Source organism: Coffea arabica, chromosome 3c (assembly GCF_036785885.1).
Source record: "Coffea arabica cultivar ET-39 chromosome 3c, Coffea Arabica ET-39 HiFi, whole genome shotgun sequence".
Classification (NCBI taxonomy): Eukaryota; Viridiplantae; Streptophyta; class Magnoliopsida; order Gentianales; family Rubiaceae; genus Coffea; species Coffea arabica.
Genome location: NC_092314.1, coordinates 43268742 through 43291493, shown reverse-complemented (window position 1 = coordinate 43291493; position 22752 = coordinate 43268742).

Sequence of the window (22752 nt, the reverse complement as noted above, 5' to 3'; positions counted from 1 at the left end):
GTAAAGGCTAGAGGTGTTGTATTGTGAATGATTTCATGAGATTAGTGGATTATGGTGAAGTTTTCTAATTAATTATGATTTTTTCTGTTTTCATATGATTATTGCTATTTGGCTAGGTGTGATGAATGGAAATGATATAGAATGAGGCTAGTTAATGTAAATGATGGTTAATTGCAAGCAATTTTTGGTTTGGAAGGAAATTGGGAAGGCTAGGGTTTCATACCCTTCAATTCTGTCTGGTTTTATATCTCATGGTTAGGGGCCGAATTGGCCTTGGCGTAAAACATGAAAGGTGTAGGGAATGATATTTTGAAGGTGCCTATAAAATTTCAGGTCAATCGGAGTAGTGTAGAGTGAGAAAAGTCGAAATTACCCCTGCTGCCCTGGTTTCATCCGAACTTGGGACTTGCTTCTGTAATTAGCTAATTTGGCTAGGAATACTTCTGAAATGGTTGTTGAGGTCTTCTGATGAAATGTAGCCTGATGTCCTAGCTATCATATGGCTTTGGAATCAATGGATTTGGACTTAAGTAGGCTGAGTTATACTATTTACAGCAGAATGCGGTTTGTGAACTTGTAGTTGCGGTTCTGGTCTAGTATCTCGTATTTTTGACCTAGTTGTACTCGAAACTGGATTAAGTAACCTTCTACAACATTGTAGCCCTATCTGTTAGCTTCGAAACGGTGTATCTTGTACCTCTATCCGATGATCGTAGTGCCTCTGGTGTCCAAACCGCAAAATGATGTCAAACACTGTTTTATCCGAAACTGTTTCTAGCTTGCTTTTCGTAATTATTGTTGTATTTATATGATTTTAAGCCTAGTGAATGGCTTTTGGACATGAGATTGTTCTATATGGCATGTTGGGACTGATTTGAGGAAAATAATGAAACCGTTAATGGCTGGAAAATAGGTAAACACAAGGGACATGCCGTCCATTTATTTTCTTGTAAATTGATTAAGTTAAAGTGGTTTTGGAAATGTATTTTGTATCAAATTGAACGTATTTCCTTGGAAGTGTCATCGGGTCTTTTAATAAAGGTTCGAAGGCTAAGTTGCTATTCGAACTTGTATGTTTTTGTTTGGCAAATAAGGTAACCGTTTGACCCTTTTTAAACCATGACACCTCTTCCGTTTGAAACGTCAAATGTTCCTTATGCCTTTTAACATATAATGGTGTAAGATAGGGTTTTATTGGCCATAAGTGCATTATTTCTAAGCAAGGTTTTAAGTGTGGAAGTTAAAGTATTTTGTCCTTCTTTTCACATGATTGTTATCAAGGCATTGGTTATTCATTGGCCTCTTGAATATATATGCTTTTGAGTCATATAAGCAATTTCGAAAGAATGTTTTCTTAGCCCTTCTATTGGAATTTTGAATTGTTTTGAGTTAAGTGTTTCCTCTTAGAGATTTTATAACCCTCTTAGTTTGGGTTGCATTAGGGTTATTCCTGCCACGGATCCAAATGCCCTCTTTACACTTTGAAAGTCTTTTTATACGGTTACTCGCGAGTAGTCGGGTATTTCTTGATTTCATCCAAATCATGTTAGATGGATTGTAATGTGGTCTTTGTGTCATTTTAGGTTTCATTGGTGATTGAGAAGTGGGCGTTATTTTGCGTGTATAGGTGAGTGTTCCTTGTTTGCTATATGTTCTTAACTTCATGCTTTGTATTATTGATTGATAATGTGTTAAGTGCTTTCAATGATTGTTAAAATGAGTTTTCTAGGCGAGTGTGTACTTTATCGCACTCGACCTAAATAAATGTGAAATTTTCAACGATTAAATGATTAAATGCTAGTTGCGCATGTATGTAAGCCTTTTGGGCTGAACTGGCCACTGCCCTTGTTACCGGTCATCTCGAGCCAGAAGCGGACTCGGTCGGGCGACTAGGAACCTGGGTGAACGATCCGGTATACTCGAGTATTACCTTGAAGTCTGGTGGAGCCTGGCCAAAAGTCAGGGACGGGGTGAATGAAATGAACGAATGGAAGAACGAATGGGGGTTTTACTTACAAAAAATGAAATCTTTAAACGAATGAAGGAATAAGGGGGAAATGTCAGGAGAACGAGCGAACGAACGAATTTATGGCTCCCAGTGAGCACGTATCCTTTTAATGAATGTGTTTATCACTTTATCCGCTATTTGTATTTTGAATTATTGGTACTTCGTAATGAATGCATTTATTGTCTTGTTGTTTATGTGTTCAGAACCTCACTGAACTTCTAACTCATTTCGTTAGTTTTGTTTTCCTTAACAGGGGATGCGAGCAAGGACGAGAGCTCTGTATAGACTAGCCAATCTAGTTCTTTTGGTTCTTTTGTAACGGTTCTCGCCCTAGTGCTTGGCACGGGCTGGACGTATGAAGGATTGAGAACCTTTGTATATTCAATGGTTGTAATTCCTTTTGAGATAGCAATGTATATAAGTTTTCTTAAGTTTTGGATTTTGTTTTGTTGCCTATGGTTGTATTCCGGTTTTGATCGAAGTGAACGACTGAGTCCCGGCGAGAGCTGGGCAGGCGGTCCGCCGAACCCTCTGGTTCGCCTTAGGGGGAAGTGGGGCCATCACAAGTATACACTTTGATTGTGGTGTTCTTCTATCTTTAACATTGGTTCATTAAATCATGCAATTGTGGGTTGAGATTCAATTCAAGGATCGCAATCTTAGGGTTTAGAAGGGTCAAGTTTTTTTCCGCACTCCAACTTGATTTCTTCGTCTAGATCCAGGGTTTGGTGGAATATGAGTTCATACCTTCAGGCGGATTCATATCAACTTGGTAATCAGAGGTAGATAGATGATACCAAATATATCTTGTTCATGTCTTCATAAGTTTTCATTCTAGGGTTTCTTGTTTTTTGTTGATGTTTGTGTGATTTATTGGCTATCCAAACTTCTGTTCTTATTTGCATCATGTTTCTTGTCTTGTTGAAGTCTTGTTTCTTAAGTTTTAAAGTCATATAGAGTAAAAAAAAAAAAAGGTACTATTCATTGTCGCGCCTCATTTTTAAATAAAAAATAAAATAAATGGCTTAAAAAAGAAGGAATTTTAATTCAATTTTTGTTGAAAAATGATTTTTAATTTTTAAAAAGAAAATGGGCCTAAATGGGGTTTTAAAGTGCGACGATTTGGGCCTAAAAATAGTTAAAAAGGGTTTTAAAATGAAAAAATAGGAGTCGCCACTTGGTATTGAGTTAAGGTGTATCAAGTCTCCTAAAACAAATTTTTAGATGAAAAAGTAAGAGAAAACCCTTTTTAACGACTTCGAGTCTACGAAAACTAAGAGAAAGAGTTTGGAAGTCACATTTGAAGAAAGGGAAGGCAAGGATAAAAATTCAAGGCATCCTTTCAACCTAACCAAGGCTAGTTGCGTGATTTAGTCAAAAGTTTTCTTAATTTAACCTAAAAAATTTATCACATTTTGGAGGTATCTACATGAATGCAAACCCTAAACCTAAAAAGGGCATTGGATGGGAAAAATGTATCTTCAAAACTTACTCGATACCAATCACATTAATTGTGATACCCAATAGTAAACTTTCGAAGAAGTCACGAATTTGTGCAAAAGATGAGACTCAAAGAAAAGAAAAAGAAAAATAATCATAATTATACAAATATACATGTCCTAGAGGAATGCATCATATCGGGTACGGAGAATTAATATTCGTGACTCAATTTTCTCTTTTATAGAGGGAATACGAGCGTGCTAAGGGTAAAGAGCCAAACTCGTCCATATCCCATATTTAAGGGATTTTTCTATCTAAACAAGCAAATGTACTAACCTAGTTCTAATTCTTAAGTGGAATGCAAATCTAATGTCATGTTTTCATATAAAGAGGTAAGGGATATACATAAAAAGGGAAATATGGGAAAAGAGATATAAATATAAGGGAATATAGGATAAGGGATGTACATATGCAAAGTGGTAAAACCCTAAAAAGTAAAAAATATGCATGAGATGAAGTGATATTATTACACAATCATGATCTAACACTCGAAGGGTTCCTAAGGGTCTAGCGTTGGACTAACCCATATCTATGAAGTCTCACTAGTGTTGGACTAGTGAGAAGGCGGGAAATAAGTGCCACAACTAGCGTTGGACTAGTGTGGTAACGTCACATACCAATTATAACTAATTAATCATGTAAAACATAATAAAAGTATGTAAACACATAATATCATATAAACACATAGCACATAAATATGATATCTAGATGCAAAACCCTAAGAAAGCGAGTAAACACATAACACATAGCATGCAAAGCACATAAAGCAAATAAAATCCTAACTATTACATTTGGGGTCCTAACTACAATCTAAAGGGGGAGAAATAAAATAAAAATAAAAATAAATTTCTAACTATTACATATTCTATCTAAATACAGATCTTGAACCCCCTAACTATTACAATTTGGCATTTAAATGCCTCTTAAATAATTACATTAGAATAAATACGTAAAATTAAAGTAAATGAAATAACTAAAGAAATAAATCAATGAAAATAAAATAAAACATTCAAATATCATGCAATTTCACACATAAATTCACATAAGGGCACATACAATCAATACAGTCAAAATAAGGGATAGAGTATACCTCCCTTGAGTTGGAACCCTAATGAAGCGAAATTACTTATTTACCCTCTAAAAACAAAGAAAAGGTCAAGGCATCACTTTAATTAACAAATAATCACATGATATGGAAATAAATTGGAAATTGAATCACTCAAGGCATTCAAATAAACTAAACAATCCATATTCATCAAATTGAAACAAACAAGGACCCCATTGAAAGAATTAAAGAAGTTCGAGGGATCAAATTTATTATTATTATAAATATTAAGGGTCTAAAAAGAAATGAATTAAAATTAAGGGCTTAAGGTGAAACTTACCAATCAAATGACAAAATTCATAAAAATAAGTCAAAACTCTCTCATCAAGCCTCAAATGAAAAATATTACTCCAATCGAAACCATTTGTACAAAACTCTAAGTCAAGAAATTATAAATCTATCAAAATTTGTTAAATCTTCAAAATTCATCCCAAAATTCACTAAAATCTATCCCAAAATCACATTAAAATATACCGAAGAAAAATATAATGCTAAAGGGACAAAATTGATCAAATTATCTAATTAGTTGGGCCATAGTAGAATGATATGAAAATACAGGGGTTAAATTACAATTTTTGAAATTATTTCATGCAACCTACAAGACTTTCTTTGTTTCTGCTGGTTTCTTTTCTCTGCAACATTCCAACCATAACTTTCCACTTGGGACCCTCGGTGACATATTTTCTATGCCAATCCAATGCCACCTCTAATATTGCGCCAAGTGTCCTGTTATTATTTGCATTTTAATTTTCTAATAATTCAAATTGGTTTGGTTTAACACAAATTTTCTCTACCCTCTAAACCTTTGAACCAAAATTAACTGACCGGTCTAATTCATATACCAATACTTTCATCATTGATTGCCTTCAAACTCTCCAATCCACTCCGATGCGGTCCACACTTCAATGTCGTCGTCCTTTTGATTCCTCCACCAGCTCCGCCATTCCACGTGCAGATTTGCTCCGGCGAAAATTCTCAGCCACTTCAGAACTCCTCCTCCCTCCCCTAGTCACCAGTCACCGGTCCCCATATTTCAGTTGTATCTGAAAACACTAACAAACCCATCATCAATGAACCTCAAGATCTCTCAACACTACTCCCCATCCTTCCAATTCATTCCATTCAAAATTTAGTATCACATCATCTAATACTTCTCCCTCTGATTCAACGAGGATCATGGCATCAATTCCGCGACCCTTAAATGAATCTTGGGATAGCATGCTTCTCGGTCCATCTTCTCGCAACAATGGCGGTGCCGTCGGCCTATCTCCCGCCGGTCTCCTTGCTTACGCCGCCGACAGCTCTGCATCCATTGTCGATACCCATTTTATGCAGTTAGTTGCCACAATTCCTCTCCCTCCTCCATCTACTGTTGCTACCTCTACTACTCCTTCCCTCTCTCCTTTCGTCACCTCCGTCCGCTGGTCCCCGCAGCCTCTGCCCCACCAGCTCCTCTCCCCAGATTCTCTCAACCACCTCCTTCTTGCCGTCGGTGATCGCCAGGGCCGCATCTCCCTCCTCGATTTCCGCTCTAAATCCACCATCCTTAACTTCGAAACTGAAGCTGCTACTTCCAAGCTAGGTATCCAGGACCTTTGCTGGATCCAGACCTGAATTGATTCCTGGATCCTCACGGCTCTATCCGGACCCTCTCTGCTTTCCTTCTACAGTACCATTTCCGGTCGTTGCTTCTTCAAATATGACGCCTTCATACATAGTAAATTATTTGTAAACAATAAACAATAATTCATGTTAAATCAATAACAATAAAAACAAAAGTAAAAAAATAGGGCATATAAATTACCTAGAATTGAAGATAGTAATAAAATCTCTTTTTAATTCCCTTGCTGATGTTTGCTCCAGCAACCGTTCTTGACAACAATATGGTGTAGAATCTCGTTATCCAAGAAAGGGGAAGAAAAGTCACCTCTTGGCATTAAAACGCAGGCAAAACTTTAGAGTGGTGATGCAAGGTCTTTTCTCGACTTTTAGCTTATTGGGCAACGGTGCCACAAGCTTCCAGGACTTTGTCTCTTTTTGGCTTTGTTCAAAGCAATTACCGATGAAAGACTTTGGTGGCTCAATCACTTAGGTTTTCTTTTTCTTTTTTCCCAGATCGTGAGTGGTTAACTCAAAAGTGATGGTATTTGAATTAGACCGGCCGGTTAATGTTGATTCAAAGTTTTAGAGGGTAGAGAAAATTTGTGTTAAACCAAACCAATTTGAATTATTAAAAAATTAAAGTGCAAATAATAACAGAACACTTGGCACAATATTAGAGGTGGCATTGGATTGACACTCAAAATATGTCACCGAGGATCCCAAGTGCTATTTCATTATGCAAACAAATTCATCAAATACCAGGATTTTAACTATCAATGATCGACTAAATCAAACACGAAATTTTGTTGCGGATTTGAAGCAAAGAATTTGAGCTAACCATCGGGGGTAAAAGGAACTAAACAGCAAAAGAAAGAAAGAAAGAAAGAAAAAAATGCAGCAGGAGCTTTTTCTGCAAATTCACATTCGCAAGCTTCCCGTAGCTCTCTCGGCTATTCATCACTCAAATCTATCACACAACAATGAAGGAAAGGGAACTACAACATGCCATTTTGATAGGAAAAGCAATCCCATCCCTTTAGCATCAAGAACATGAATCGAATTTCCAAACCTGATAAACTAAACTGCTAGGACGAAACATGCAATGCAGGAAAGAACAAAAAGGAACAAGAGACAAAAAAACAGCCAAGCATGATCGAAATAATGCTAAGCCAAAATCGAAACTAGAATCAAACAAACGTAAGCTCAAACTTTGGTTAGAACAACTAAAAGTCTAAAAATGACCACGGCTGCAACAGTTTCAAACTACTTGTTGCAGTCTAATGGTATGCCGCACATTGCTACTTTGAATGGCAAGCAGGCATATACATGGCATCATCACCACCCAGCAAGCAAAAGCAAAAGAAAAGCTAAGCCTAGCAAGAATTTCAGCAATCCAAACAAGTAAAAAAATTCAATCCCAGAAATGCAATCTTCTTTGCAAAACAAAACACAGAAGACCTCGACTGACTTAAAGTGCAGCTACTACTTCAACCCTCTTTCACTAATTTGAATGCAATGAATTACAGCCTAAGACTTCAACAAGAAAAACCATCCCAACCCCAACCAAAGTTCAGCAGTAGTGCAAACTAATATGAACATCTACTGACCTCTAACTCAACACTTCGAGAAAACATACTAAGGTCCAACCATGACAACAAACCAGATTCATTCAACAGGCTTTCCATCCATTTTTATTTCATTAGCAAACGTGTAGGTCAGATGGATCACACTCCAAACAAACAACAAAAACTGGACACTTACTCCATTTAACATTGAAACTCAACATCAAAGTCACACGAACAACAAAAAAGATAGAACAGCGATCAAGGAAGCATCAGAACAGATTTTCCCGAAACCTCATGCCATTTTCTGAGTTGTTTGCTCAAACGCATGAAAAACAACCATAAGCATCAACGTCCCACAGATTCATTAGATAAAACTTACAGAAAACCCCAAACCCATCATCCGGATGCAATATTAGACACACAAAAGAAAGAAAATCTAGGTTGGAGAAACAACTTTGCAAAACCAAATTCGTTCATGAAGCTTTTTACAAATGGAATGGGTTTGCTGCTAACTAAAAGAAACGTGGGATAGTTTCTACACAAAAGGCCTCATGATCCATACTAACGCAAGACCCAAATGCAATGAGATAGGGCAAAGATCTGAACCAACAACGTATGAAAAAGAAAGCACCGAAGGAAGAGAAAACAGAAAGGAAGAGAAAACAGAACCATGAAACGATAAAACCAACACCGTAGAGTGTAAATCTGAGTATATGTAGCTGAAGGAAAATGGAAAGAAAGGGTTACCTTGAAGGTCTTAACACCAAATATGTGGAACCTGTGAGCTTGGAAGATGATCGTACTCCACAGAAAGCTAAACCTTCTTCAGGCCTTGATGCAGAACCCTCAAATCTGGAACTTCCTTAGTTTCTTTGTTTTTTCTCGATTATTTGCTTCTCTTTTTTTTTAATCCTCTCTCGATTGCCTTTTTAATCCTCTATTCTACTTCCTTGCTATTTTCCTTTTGGTTTCCAAGCTCTCTTTTTCCAGCAGACCCACGCAGCGTTCTTTTCTTATTTCTTGTCCCTTTTTCCTCTCAAGCTCACGGGCTCCTTTTTCTTCTTGCTCTCCCGTTTCTTTTCCTCTCAACCTTCCTCCCTCGGTCTTTACTTTTTCCTCTACTGGTTCCTCTCTTAGCCGTCACCAAATTCCCCCCCTAAACCTCACTCATTTCGTAGCTTATATAGGCGTTCAAGACCTAGCATTTGCGGTGTTTTTTTTTCTGCATTTTCGGATGATTTCCTAAGCCATTAGATGGCTCTTATCTCACATGAATTTGGAGCTCATGGATGAAGGCCAGATGGCCTGTACTAACACCATCTAACGGAATCAAAAATGAGAGAAATTGGTGGTGAAATGGAAGGAAAAAAACGCAGAAAGCATTCTGTTTGGTGAGCTGCATGTACGAAGATATACGAGGAGCAGCGCGCGTGCCAGCCTTTTTTTTTTTTTTTTTCTTTGCAATAACTCAATTAATTGATAAAAATAACAAAAATAAAAATTTAAGTAAAAAAAATCGACTATCAAACAAGCCAATAAAATAAAATAAAACACTAAAATTTATGTGTTTGATTGATAATTTTTCCTTTTTATTTTACTTTACTAATTTTTGCTTAATTTGGGTAAACAAACAAAAAAAATTTTTATAAACTAAATCTACAAAAATTAAAGTATATTTTTGTGAACAATTTTCTTTTTTCGACCAAAAATAAAAATTAAGATAGTAATGAGCTGAAATGAATAATAATTATCATTTAATCCATAAAATGAGAATAATAAATAAAGCTAATTTAAAATTTGGTATCTAAAAATACTAAAAAATGTCGAAAATAAAATCACAAGATTAATAAGTAAAAATAGATAACAATTTATCAATAAAATAAAAGTAAATTAAATTAAAATGAAATAAAAAAAAGTTTGGTGTCTACATTCATCGCTACTGTTCATTGTTACTGTATTGTTTACCTTTACTATTCATCCCGAAAATTTTTTTTCTGGTCAGTAGTTGTTCTTGTTGAATCTGTGATTGGTTTCTTGAAATTAATTCTTGGTTGCGCCTGTGTTTTGGTGTCAAACCATGGTTGATCAATCTTGTTCTTAAAAGTGCTTGAAGTTCTTGAAATTTCTTGCTTGAATTTCTGGAATTGTCTTGGATACTTTCTTAACAAATCTTAAAGTTCTTGGGGACAATTAGGGTTTCTTGAATTCTTGAACAAAAATTTTCAAATCTTGAAAATTCTTACAAACCCCTATTTCCTATTTCTTGAACAAAGTAGCCGCTGATTCTTGTTTCTTGTTGTGGCTTGAATTCTTGTCCTTGAGTGTTTGATCTGAAATTGAAAAGAAAAGAAAGAAAGAAAGAGTTGTTGTAAAAAAAAAAAGCAAGAAAAGAAACAAAAAGTCGGATCACTCTTGGATTGAAACAAGAAGGCAAAACTGATTTGAAAACCAAGTTGACTTGGGATTGCTAACAAACCCTAGTCATCACATAACTACTCCTATTTAGATTTTGCTAGCTGCTTATACACGCAAATTACTCCAAAAATCAGCAACTTTTATATTAAAAAATTTCAGCCATTATTTCTTGTTTTAGCCAAGTTTTGCAATCTGACCAACAATATAAATTGTGTTTTTTGGGTATCTTTCCAGCTTGTAAAATTGTGTCTAAGGGTCCAAAAACAAATCCAAGTCAGTCTAGGTTTTAGTTAGTTATTAATTTCCTAATTTGAGACACTAGTCAAGGTCCAAAAGTCTACTTGTGCGGCCAAACCTGGTCAATTTTCAGCTTGTTTTAAGTCATTTTTGAGTCAATATATATATGCTACTACCCTCCAAAAACTCCAGCCCATAATCGCTACACTCTTGGTGAAGTTTGGTGAAAGTTGATTGATACTCATTGAGGAATTCTGACTTCTTCAAAAGAGACAATCAAGTGACTTGAGAGGTGTTTGGTAAGATCATTAGAGTGAATTATACACTTGAGTGATACATGAGTGCGAGTGAAACACGTAAGGGAGTACGTGAGACATTTTCTACTGACGTTTGTTCAGTTTTGTAGGATTAAAAACATGGCTCACGCAAATGAACTTACCACTACTCAATTAGCATTTAAAATGGATGCTATGTGGACCGAAATACAAAGAAGATTCGATTGCTAGTTTGATTCCATTCCGAAGCAAATTCAACAAATGGATTCATCAAAGAATTCCTCTAAAAAAACTAGAGGAAAAACTCCATTGCATGAATTCAGTGACTCCAATTCGGAAAGGGGGTTTGAGGAAAATGAACAAAGGCCGAGGGAAGATAAACATAAAGCTAAGATTGGAGATGATCAACTCAAAGGGATAAAGTTGAAAATCTCTACCTTTCAAAGCAAATCAGACCTCGAAACCTACTTGGAGTGGGAAAGAAAGATTGAACTGATTTTTTATTACAACCACTACACGAAGCCTCAAAAAGGGAAGTTGGCAACCATAGAATTCACGGATTACGCATGGGATCAATTTCGCATAAAAAAAAAGAAGGAATGAGGAGCCAACTATCCAAACTTAGAAAGAGTTAAAAAGGGTCATGAGAAAGCACTTCATACTGGATTACTACCATAGGAATTTTCACCGTAAATTGCAAACCCTCACTCAAGGTAGTATGATAGTTGAAATCTACTTCAAGGAGATGGAAATGACAATCATGAGGGCATGAACCATGGCTCGATTTTTGAGGGGATTAAGGGCTAAAATTACAGATGTTGTGGAGCTTCAACACTACCATGAGACGGGGTAATTATTGGACAAATCTATCAAGGTGGAAAGGAGGCTCAAGAGGAGGGGTACAACTCGCCAAAACTCCAACTTTCAATCTGAAAATTGGAGAAATCAGACCTTAAAAGGAGAGGTCAGCCCCTTGATTACATTAAATTCGGCGAAACCAAGTGGAATTTCGAGTGGAGTTTTGAAGCCAAATACTTCATTTTCCAAACCAACCCAAAAGGGAGGTTTTAAGGCCAATCAAGAAGTACCTAAACCAAGAAATCGAGATATTAAATGTTTTAAGTGTTGAGGTTTTGGTCACATTTTTTCTCACTACCCAAATCAAAGGACCATGCTCATGTTGCCAAATGGGGAAGTACTAACTGATGAAAAGGATGAGTATGAGGAAATGCCACCATTGATTGAAGATGAAAGAGAGGAGATCGAGGAGGAGCAGCTCACACTAAATTGAGTTGGTCTGGTAGCTCGACGCGCATTAACTACCCAAGTTAGTGTGGATGAACTACAATGTGAAAATATATTCTACATACTTTGTCATGTCAAGGACAAGGTTTGTAGTTTGGTAGTAGATCCAGGGAACTGCACTAATGTAGCAAGTGCACACATGGTGGAGAAACTGAACTTGGTCACTACCAATGACCCTAAACCCTACAAGTTGCAATGGCTCAACAATAGCAGAGAAGTACATGTACTTAAACAAGTACTAGTTTCTTTTCGCATTGGTAGATATGTTGATGAAATTTTATGTAATGTTGTGCCTATGCAAGCTGCCCATATTATTCTAGGTCATCCTTGACAATTCAATAGGAAAGTTAGTTGGGATGGTTACACTAATAAATATTCATTCTCCTATTGTAATAAAAAAATTATACTTGTATCTCTTACACCTCAACATGTGCATGAGGATCAAACTACTCTTCAAAGGGAGTTTGAATTAGAGCTTGAGAGAAAAAAAAGACAAGAAAGTGAGGACAAAATTTGAGAGGAAAAGAATAGAGAAAATGGTGAGTTAATCCGAGGCAAAATTAAGGGAAAAAAGGCTGAAGTAAGCTCGGCTAGAGAGGTAAAAAAAAAGAGAGAAAACAAGTGTTAATAACAAAAGACAGAGATGTGAGAAAAGCCTTGTATTCTAACCAAATCCTTTTACTTATTATTTGTAAAGAAGTACCTATGACTGACACACCTGATGTTTCTTTGCCTAGTTCTATTGCTAAACTTTTGCAAGAATATTAAGATGTTTTCCTTGAATGACGTACCTAGTGGTTTACCTCCATTAAAGAGAATTGAACATGAAATTGATCTCATCTCTGGCGCTACCTTGCCTAATAAACCACTTTATAGGAGCAGCCCTGAGAAGACAAAGGAGATAGAGTGCCAAGCAGGTGAGTTTCTGGACAAATGATGGGTACACAAAAGTTTGAGTTCATGCACCGTTCCGGTTCTACTTGTACCAAAGAAGGATGGAATTTGGATGATGTGCACCGATTGCCACGCCATAAACGCTATAACGATAAAGTGTCACCATCCTATTTCTCAATTAGATGACATGCTAGATGAGTTACATGGAATTATAATTTTTATTAAAATTAATCTAAAAAGTAGTTATCATCAAATAAGAATGAAAGACGAGGATGAATGGAAAACTGTCCTCAAAACTAAGTATGGTTTATATGAGTGGTTGGTTATACTATTTAACTTAACTAACGTACCTAATACTTCATGAGATTAATGAAGCATGTTTTACGTGCATTTTTAGGCAAGTTTGTGATCGTTTACGTTAATGACATTCTTATTTATAGTAAAAGTTTAGAAAAGCATGTCATGCATGTAAAGGCTATTTTGAAGGTTCTTCGAAAGAAACGATTGTATGCCAATCTTAAAAAGTGTACTTTTTGCACTGATCAAATTGTATTCCTAGGATATTTTGTGACTGCGCAGGGTATACATGTTGATCTAGATAAGGTGAAAGTGATAGTGGAGTGGCCGGCCCCTACGTCCCTTAGTGAAGTAAGAAGTTTTCACAGGTTAGCTAGTTTTTATCATCATTTTGTCAAAGATTTTAGCGCAATTGCAGCCCCACTTACTTCTATTATCAAGAAGAACCAACCCTTTCTTTAGGGAGATAAAGAAGCTGAATCTTTCTAATCACTCAAGAACAAATTCACACTTGCACCTGTATTTAGATTACCTAACTTTGATCAAATATTTGAAATTGGGTGTGATGCTAAAATTGGGTGTGATGCCTTTGGTATAGGTGTTGTGGCCTTGTTATTACAAGAAGGAAAGTCGGTTGCATATTTTCGTGAAAAATTAAATGGGGTGTCCTTGAATTACTCCACGTATGATAAAGAGCTCTACGCTTTAGTTAGAACTTTGTAAATATGGTAGCACTATTTAAGGTCTAAGGAGTTTGTTTTATATACGGATCACGAGTCGTTTAAACACCTCAAGTCTCAAAATAAATTAAGCAAGCGACATGCACGATGGGTAGCCTTCATTGATAGTTTCCCATTTGTGATCAACTATAAGGTCGAAAAAAATAACGTAGTAGCTTGTCTAGAAGGTACGCTCTTATTACCACTGTTGATGTCAAATTATTTGGATTTGAGTTGATTAAGGATGCTTACGCTAATGACCCGACTTTGGAGCTATTTTTGCTAACCTTCCATAGCTTGACCGTGAAAATTACTACATTTCACAAGGTTACTTGTTCTTCAAGGATAAGTTGTACATACATCTTACTTTATGCGTGAGCTACTTGTTAGAAAAGCACATGGTGGAAGTCTTATGGGGCATTTTGGAGTTGTTAAGACATTATCAATCCTACAAGAGCATTTTTATTGGGCAAAGATGAGGCGTGATGTAGAACACATTACTCAACGGTGTGTAACTTGCCACCATGCCAATTCTAAGGTAAACCCCTATGGACTTTACACTCAATTACCTATTCCTAGTGTTCCATGGGTTGATCTATCTATGGACTTTGTACTTGGGTTACCTAAGACTAAGTATGAACATGATTCTATTTATGTGATTGTTGATTATTTCTCTAAAATGGCACATTTCATTCCATGTCATAAAACTAACGATGCTAAGCATGTAGCTGATTTATTCTTTAGGAAAATTGTTCGATTGCATGGAATGCCACGCACTATTATTAGTGATAGAGATGTGAAGTTCTTTAGTTATTTTTTAAAATCTTTATGGAGTACACTAGGGACTAAACTCTTGTTCTCTACTTCTAGTCACCCTCAAACTGATGGTCAAACTGAAATAGTTAATAGGACACTCTCTACTTTGTTGCATGCTATCATAAAAAAGAATCTCAAATCATTGGAAGATTATTTGTCACATATTGAATTTGCCTATAATCGCACAGTCCATAGCACCACACAATACTCATCATTTGAAGTTGTTTATGGTTTTAACCCTTTCACACCTCTAGACTTATCGCCTTTACCTATGTCTAAGAGAGTTAATATGGATGGTTTGAAACGAGCTGAACAAGTGCGTGCTTTGCATCAAAAGGTAAAAGATAACATTGATAAAAGGACATTTCAATTTATTTGCAATGCTAACAAAGGGTGTCGCAATACTAACAATGATGCAATAAACTCTTATTTAGAGGTGATGGACTTTCCAAGTGGTGCAGTGCATCAATGATAATGCTTACAAGTTGGATTTCCCAGGTGAGTATGGTGTACACGCTACTTTCAATGTGGCTGATTTAAGTCATTATCTTATAGACGATGAGATTGATTTAAGGACAAATCGCCTTCAAGAAAAGAGAAATGATGCAAGAGGGACGGCTGACCAAGGTACTTTGAGGGGAGTACAAGTTGAGCTAGGTGGTCCAATGACTGGAGTTCGTGCCAAGAAATTTAAGGAATCAATACAAACGCTAGTTTGTGCTATACATGATAGAGTTGGTCATCGAATATTATTCAAAGGCTTGAGGAGGAAGAAACAACTCATTACACTTTTATTCAAGTCTTTGAATCAAGTGAGGCAAAGTTGGAAGATTCGCTTGCAGTTTAAAACGTTCAATTTCTGGTTTAGTCTATTAGTGTTGAGTCATTTGTCTTAGTGTTGTTTGAACAAGGGTTTTAATGTTAATTACCTTGCTAAATTTAGTTGTTAATTCCTTTAATTAATTCGGCCAGATTATGTCTCAAGATGGGCTGACTTTTTGTCATTAATTTTAGCAAATAAGTGGTTCTAAATCACATTAGGTTTTGAGTCTATATAAGGCTATAATAGCTAAGCACTTCCATCGTTTCATTAGTTTTGGAATATATTAGAATTTTGTGTGTCAAACATCTTTTCTCTTGTCCAAGAGAATTTCTTTTGAATACTTGAGAATTACTTGAGAGTATTTGATGAACTTATTAATCAAATATACACCTTGGTTGTGGCGTTCTTTCTACCTTTAACATTGGTTCACTAAATTATTCAATTGTGGGTTGAGATACAATTCAAGTTTTGTAATCTTAGAGTTTAGAAGGGTCAAGTGTTATTCCGCAATCAACTTAATTTATTCGTCTAGATCTGGGCCGTGTGGGATACGAGTTCATACTTTCAGGTGGGTTCATATCAAAGGTAGATTAAATATGATAACAAAGTCACTAATGTATGTAACTGATCAATGTTTGATGATGAATTCCCTTTTAATATTGTCCATATCTCTTTCTCTATGTTCTTTCCTTCATATCCGATTGTTCATAATTTATTAGGGCTTTCTAAGATGAGAAAAGGAAGTTATGTCATTAATTGAAGAGAAAGAAATTCATGTTGAGTCAGTTAATTAACCTTCAAGGAACGTGATATAGTTAACCAACCCAATATCTATTAGTGGTTGAGTAAAAGTAGTTTGTTGGGATAATTCTCTAAAGAGGTAAGTAAATTTATTAAATTATTGTTATGCTAATTTTGTACTGTTAGTTTATCAAACAGTTTCCAGCCTTAAAAAAAGGTCAAAAATTTTGAGGCTTCACGCTACAAAGTAAATAAATACCAATATGAGGCACAATAATGATGTAAGAAAATCCGAAACTAACTAGTTAATCTTTTTTCAACAAGTATTTAAGAAACTAATTAATAGTGGAAGGCACTTTATTTATACTAATTTGTATAATGAAAGCTATCATGACTCTTTGTAGGTTGTAAAGTATATTGAACATGCTATAATACATTAATAATATTGTGTAAGTACATTCCCACAATTGATATAATTTTGCCACAATGAAATCATGTGATTATTCAAATTAATTTTTTCGTTCAACTAGTATGTGCTACTTTTTACCAATTTATATAATGAAAGTTGTCCTTGACTTGCCATGAAAATGTTGCCATTGGACTAAATAAGAAGTAATAAAGCAAATAAATAAAGCAAATAAATTTCAATAGATGAAACAATACTAGCATAGCAAAAATATTGGATTGTCCAGTCAATCAATGTCAAATATAGAAAGAAAAAAAATTTTACATTGTTTAAGCTAACTTTTCTGCTCAACTAGTATGTACTTCACTAATTAGTTAACTACAAAAAATAAGTTAGTTTCTTTAAATTTGTAAAAATTTAAAACTATCAATTTTCCAAGATATGTTGTAAAATATAATAGATAAATTATATCTTTTTAAAATAATAGAGTGAATCAATCTCAGCATTTAGTATAATGACAATAGAACAAAAATTTTGATTTTCCAAATAATTTTTACTGTCAATCAGAAGTAATGATATTTTAAAAATGGCAGCAATCACGTTAAAAGGGAGCACTAGATTTACGATAATGACTAATTTAATTGTAATATAAATATGAGTACTTGTAACTTATTAACCACAATACGCAGTCTTTTCCAACACTATTATATAATCATATTCGTATCATAATAAATTCTTCAACTGAATCAAAAAGTTTTCATCTTTAGTTCATATAGAGTGTCAATTTTATATAAAATATGGTTGAAATATATTATTGGCATGATGTTAATTTATCTTACTGATAAGAAGTCAGTAAAAAAATTGTAGAATTACTTGATCGAATATCAAATCAACCATTTCTTGAGGTAGAGAGAAACTGGGTTGTTTTGATAAATATTCATCCTAAACTAAGTATATTTTCATCACTTCTATCCTTGCAGTAGAGAAATAAATTGTATTAATTTGATAAATCTTTGCCCCTTCTAATTTTGGTTTGAAAAATCTCCCTTGTTACATGTCTGATTGTAACTTTTTCACCTAAACATATGCCTTGGGACTTTTACACGCTTGAACATATGTCTTGGGACTTGATATATTTAAATATTTTATTAATTTTACTAGGGTACCCATATGGTGGATCAAACAACTCAACAATAGGATAAGGAGAACTGATATTACAAGGATTAGGAGATTTTTATGTTGTTTGGCTAAATTGCGAGGTTCGGTTGGTAGTTTGGCCAAATTTCAAGAGATATTTGTGTGTTGATTTTGGTTTTATGTGCTAATTTTTTTTATGGGAGCTAGTTTCTCTTGTAGCAACTTGCTATGTGTTTCCAGCTATAGATTGTGTTTATGCTGCATTTTGTTTGGAGCATGAAGATTATCTAAAGGAAAAAGGGCATCAACTCACTCATCTAGCATCTCAAGAATTAATCAATTGCATCCATAACTTCTTCCCCCTCTCTAAAGAGAAAAAATTTTAATAGCAGGAGTCATATGATCCACCATACAAGTAACCTAGTACAATTAACAAAGCTTTTAACTATATCAAGCATCAGGGTATATGTACAGAAAAATATTGTCCGTATGAAGAATGGAACCAGCCATGTGTTAGACCACCTCCTAGAGTGGTAAGTATTAATTACACTATCTACTGCATTGATCTTCTTGACCTCTTCGACGGAAAATAAATCGTTTAGCGCCTCCTCACTTCACTGTTAGTTCTTAATTAAATCCTTAATAGACTTTATCTAGAGAATCTTGGGTCGCTTCATTGAGATCTTTCCATTCTTATTTTCTCCTATCTGTCTTTCCTTCCATATTTTGACAATTTCCCTATTTTCTATTCTACATCAATTGCTTGTTGAGTATGTCTGACTTGTGAATATTTTGTTAGGAAAAAGGTCTTTATCAAAAATTATAAAAAAATTGACGAGAAAGAAGAAACAACCTTTAGCTGTGTTGGTTCCACATGTGAAGAGTCCATAGCGTTATGCTGGACAAGTAAGTCTTTTATTGTGATTGTTTTCAACTAATTATTTTCGATTTGGACAATGAGTTTTTATTTTTTCAAATGTCTACTTGGATCCAATAAAGTATGAGAAGGAGAAGATAGAAGCAAAAATACAAGAAGGCAAGATGATACCCCAACATGCATTGCACGTGATTGGCTGGCGTACGAGGATGATGATGATATCAAGTTGTTTTTTACCTATGCAAAGACTCATGGAGTAGCGGCTGGGGTCACAAGGGATTCATCAAGGTGGCGAGGGATTTGGTGGAGAATGGCAGGGTTTCATATCCTTGTGATACATATATTGGCCCATCAAAGGACGAAAAGATGCAGTTCATGATAATGTTGAACTTGCATTTCTCTTTAAATGTCTTTCATGTAGAAAAATTATAGAAAAACATGGCAGAAATTATCAATTGTCAATTGTCGACATAATTTAAATTTTTTTTAACCTAACTATGTGACACATTGTGATCCAATTATTTGTATATTTTGATATGGTTTGACTAATGACCATTTGTATCCCGAATCTCCTTAATGTATGCCTTGTGACTCCAGCCATTTTTCCATGAATTCTTACATAGATAGAACAGTTAATCATCATTATCACCATACCACATGAAACGAGTGGAAGATTAAAGATAGTAGTTTGTTTGCTCCGTGCATAAGATGATATATTTTTTCCCTTCTTTTTTTTCCTTTGTGGGGTTGTTTTGGGGAGGGGTTGTACCACTGTTATTGATCTAGCACTTGTTGTTTTCAAAGGGTTTTTTGTAGAGCTGACCACCTACAAAGCATGTTTAGGTATTGTCTTACTTTTTTTTTTATTATAGTTTTATCTTCTATTTTCTCATACTCTGTTGAACCCATTAAACACTCTAAAAAAATGAAAAATTATAGTGTCATCATCCAAATCAAAAATAAATTAAATTGGTACCAGGTGAAACAAATTAAATTGGTACGAGATGAAAATCATGAAAGTGAAAGCCTAAATTACATTTCCTGCGTAACGTTGCAGGCTCTTCATGTACGGAATAGACACAGATAAGGATCGTTCCTCCAAGCACTTCATGATCTTTTGTGTAACCACTGATATAAATGTTCTGCTTCTAAAAAAATCATAGGTTGACATATTCAAACAAAAAACTTAAAGTATTTGAATATACAATATAATTACCACTCCAATAGGTGTAAAACATGGCTTTCGAGTGCATAATATTTTTCTAAACATATGCCTTGGGACTTGATATAGTTAAATGCTTTTATTAATTGTGTTAGGGTACCCGTATGTTGGATCAAACAACTCATCCCACTCAGCCTTTTTCTCTTTTGACAAGAGGTGGAAGTCATGGATGCTGTTGATTAACTCTTATCGCCCCAAAAGTGAGAGACGCAAATTCTTGGTCTTTAGTTTTAATTGCATATTACTGATCACAAACAGGGGTAATGTAACTAAAAGGATGTACAACCCAATTCAATCTCATCTAAAAAAAATCCCCAAGTTACAATTAAGCAATACCAAAAAGAAAAGAGACAAAATACAACTAGAAAACTAAATCTCTAGTTTTTGAGCCTCTTGCAAAAGTATTTAGCTACTACGTCGATCAAAAGAATTAAAAAAGCATATGGTATCAACAACACAATAATTATAACGTTTGTTATACAATTATTTGAAATCCGTTGACATATTTAAAACTAAAATACTGACAAATTCAAAGTTCAAAATTACAATATTAATCAGATCGTGAAATCTAATAAATTTTATGCTGAACAGTCATATTGACACAAAAAAACAATAATCTCATCTTCACAATGAAACGTAGTAGAAACTAATCCTTGTTAAATTAACCAAACAGTGATAACAAGCAAAAGAGTAGATGAAAGGGGCTTGAGATTAGGCCTATCAATCGGGCCTAATGAGCCGAGCTTTCATAAGTTCAAACTCAGCTCATTTTATTTGGAACATTTTCGGGTTTCAAGCTATGAGTTTCGGGTTTATAAATGTGAATGTCATACTCAGCTCACATAATATTTGGGTTGTGAGCCTTAATCGGATTTAACCCAATCTCACTTATTATTCCTTAATTTTTTTAATATAATTACTATAACTATTAAGTTGTAAAATTGATTTAACATTTACAAGACTATAATATTAAAACTAAACATGAACAAATAATAGTTCTTAAAAAGTATATAAACCAAAACTTTTTCAACAATATTTATATTTAATTCGTTCAAAATGTATGAAAAATATTAATAAAACATGCGATCATAAGCTAATACATCTATAAAAGTTATAATCTTGTGATTTGAATCCAAACATGCTTGATGATTTGTGTTTGTAGATCAAAAAGAAATCAACTAATATGCCAACACAAAAATTTATTCAATCAATAACAAAAGTTAGAGATTCAGTTATGCATCACTAATATTGGCTCTCAAGAAAACTCATGGAAGAGTCTTTAGATGTATTTTTATATTTTGTAATATATATATATTTAGTATTTAATAATAATATATTTGGATATATAATTATACATAATATCAAAATATAAATATTATATATATATATAGATAATTAAAGGGTCGGGCCTATATCGGGTTTGAGTCTAATAGGGCCCAAACTCGGCTCATATTTAATTCGAGCTTAATTTTTAGGTTCAATCTCAGACTGGCTCACTAAAATGGCAGCCTTATCGAGCTTTTTGTTGGGCCAAACGAGCCGAATTCGAGTTGACCCAGCCCCATTGACAGTCCTACTTGAGATGGAGCCGAACCGATAGAATGAAACCATGTCTAGAGAGAAATATCTCAGCAACAAAATTTCATGCAAGATTCGCCATGGCTCAAATATTTAGTGTGTTTGTTCAAAAATATAAACTCAAAACATAGATTCCTTTTTTGAGTCTTACAACAAACCCTCGCTAGCGTAGTTTTCCTCTCACCAATATTTCATAATTTTATTTCCTAACTTTTGGGAGAGGAAAATGATATCTATATGAAACATGACTCTATATGATAGAAACAAGTCAAAAGATAGTCCATCACAATTGTATTGTAGGATCATACAATCTTATGATCCCGATATTGGCCCAACGATTTACATCATTTGTAGGTTCATGAAGTGGTTTAAAACCAGTGGAACCGCTAGGACTGTGTTTTGGATCATAGAATCGTAAGATTTCATGATTCTACGGATTCTTTAAAATATTAGAAACTTAGGACTAAATTTCGATATTGGGACTAATATTTGAGGCAAGTTTCTAACTTATTAAAAAATGGGGCCCTTTATTATTATTAATATCCAACAACTGTTATCTAAAATTAAAACTTCATTTTGGACTTTAGGGAATTAGAAGTTCAGAAATGTGATAGAAAAAAATTATGGCATCATGAAAAGGAGAAAACTTCTCCTCAATATCTGTTCAAAAGAAATCTTCACAAATTTGTCCAAATCTCTCATTTTTACTTTGTATTTCTTATCTTGATTTTTAATCAAGCGCATCTTTTTATCCTTGTCTAGCTGAAATTGTGCCTGTGTCAATAACAAGTATATTGCTATATAAACTGTTATTTAGACGTTTTAGTTACAAGCAAACAATGCCCTGATTGAAATCTTTTTTCCTACTTTAAGCTTCATAGTTGCAATTAAATTGATTTGTTTCTATACTTAAGCTATTTAATGCAAGCTTAATTCTCATTCCTTAATTCTTGATTTACTTTCAATGTATAAAGAAGCTTGAATTTCTTAACAAAAAAAGATCTATTTTTTATTGTATTAATAATATGCTAGTACTAAAATTTGGCATTGGTGTTTTTTATGCAGATTAATTGCAGCTAAAAGGATTGGCATACTACAGCACACTTAAATAAGGATCCACAATGTGATTCAAAATCAAAACATTCGGACTAAAAAATGCAAAGTCAAATTTGCTGATTAATTGGGACTGAAAAATGCAATGTCAAAATTGTTGATTAATTGCTATCTTGG